Raw genomic sequence first — 2,192 nt, 5'->3', positions numbered from 1 at the left:
GCACTATTTAATGACAAAGAGGTAGAACTGTAAATGAAAACCATGCCCTGAAGTAAGGACTTTTGTTCAACTAGTGGAAAAGTCTGTCCTGGGAGCTACTCTCCTTTGAGATCTAGCTCTATGGGACCAACGAGACACAGCAACTCAAAAGATGCGGCAGGACACTTAGAGGCAGTGTTTGTGTTCATGGGTGGGGGACAGCTCAGAAAAGGAAGTGGGGGTGGGGACACAAATCGAAGAACGTCATTAATGCCCCACACCCATGCATGTACAGATATGAATTAGTGTGTGCATTTGTTGTGTATTTTCTCAACAACAATAGAAAAGGAAAATCATTCTAAAAATTTTAAGACTGCAAATGTAGTATCTGGTGACTTAAAAAAAATCCACGTGTGAAGGTAACACGAGGAAAAGAGGAGACTGCCCTGGTATTCTCCCTCCTTCCACCAGGGAAGAGGCAGGCCTCGGTCCCTGCCTCGCACCATACCCCAAAGCTCGTGTTGTATAAGGAGCATAGAGCTAAGAGCGCAGGGCTCAGTCTGCAGACAGCTCTGGGAGGAAAAAGAGCAAGGCACTGCACGGCTTCGGGGAGCCAAAAAGTTTTAAAGCAAACAAACAGCAATGGCAATGAAGGAGAAGGCTAATCAATTGCAGTACCATTAAAAGTAGAACTTTAATAAGAGTGTAAACATGTAAATCACCACAGATTAGAAAAGAGTATTTGGACAATTTTTTAGGTGTATATGTATTACATGTAATACTATATTACTTATGTGTAACAGGTAACATCATGCTAAACAGAAAAGATTGACTTTGTCAAGAATTTAATCTTCCTAGAATCCACAATCAATACTTCAGGAGACAAGAGTTAATAAATTAAATGACACATTGCACTGGGCAAATCTGCTACACAAGACTTCTTTCAAGTGTTGGAGGGCAAGGGTGTCAGTTTGAGGACTAAGGTGCACCTGACCCAGCCACAGTAGTCTCAGTCACCTCGTATGCAGGTGAACGTTGGACAGCACATAAGGACGACTAAAGAAGAAACAGTACACCTTAAGTGCAATGTTGATGAAGACTATTGAAGGTACCACAGACTGCCGAAAGAACAAACAAACGTGTCTTGGAAGAAATAGAGCCAGAATGCTCCCTAGAAGCAAGGATGTTGTTCTGACAATGTGGCACTGTGTGATGCTCACCTTCCCAACACAATCGCGGGTGCATAACCGAATGTGGTGAAGAAAGCTGATGGTGCCCGGCGATCAAAAGATATAGCACCTTGGGTCTTAAAGGCTTGAAGTTAAACAAGCGGCCATCTAGCAGGGAAGCAACAAAGTCCACATGGAAGAAGCACACCAATGAGATCATGAGGTGTTGACAGGAACAGGTATCAGAAGTTCAAAAACAAGTAGGCAAATTGGCATGAAGGAGCGTAGACAAAGTGGAGGCCCAAAGCCCACCTGTAAGATAATTGGACTGTCCCTCACAGAAGGGCCACACAGAAGGGATGATATACTATAGATAAAACTGATAAAATAAACAGCCATCCTCTAGTTCTTTAACATTTCCTCCCCTTACTATTATGGTCTTAGTTTTAACCTCATTAATCTTTGTTGGACCTGTGTATGTTCATTTGTATAACTAAGATCATTCAATGCATGAAATCCAAGATAGATAAGCCCTTCAGAAATAGTAACGGGAGTAATGATTCCCTGAGGGTACAGAAAAGGGGGGGAGGAATCAACAGCAATGATGACTGTATAACCCCACTCAAGGAGAATGAATCACAGAATTGTAGGTGAACGGATACATTGGATGCTGTAAGATAGGGCACTATATATATATACATATATAATAACAAGGGCTCCTGGGGGTAAGGTGGGAGAGGGAGATACCAAAGAGTTCAAGAAGAAAGAAAACATTTGGAATTAATGGTGACAGCAATTGTGCAATTATGCTTGATGTAATTGAATTATGGATTGTTGTAATATCTGTAAGAGCTCCCCATTAAATGATTTAAAAAGAAGAGGAAGCAAGGACGGTGACAGTTCGCCTCACATATTTTAACATGTTTTAACATGTTGTCAGGAGACACTGGTCCTTGGAGAAGGACCGCATGCTGGTACAGAGAGGAAGACTTCCAGTGAGATGGTTTGACATAGTAACAGCAAGGATGCCACAGGCCTGGGCAG

Source organism: Echinops telfairi, unplaced genomic scaffold (genome assembly GCF_000313985.2).
Source record: "Echinops telfairi isolate 266 unplaced genomic scaffold, ASM31398v2 ScPeMD7_7458;HRSCAF=8496, whole genome shotgun sequence".
Taxonomy (NCBI): Eukaryota; Metazoa; Chordata; class Mammalia; order Afrosoricida; family Tenrecidae; genus Echinops; species Echinops telfairi.
The sequence above is the reverse complement of the archived record's forward strand: the minus strand, read 5'-3'. Positions refer to the sequence as shown.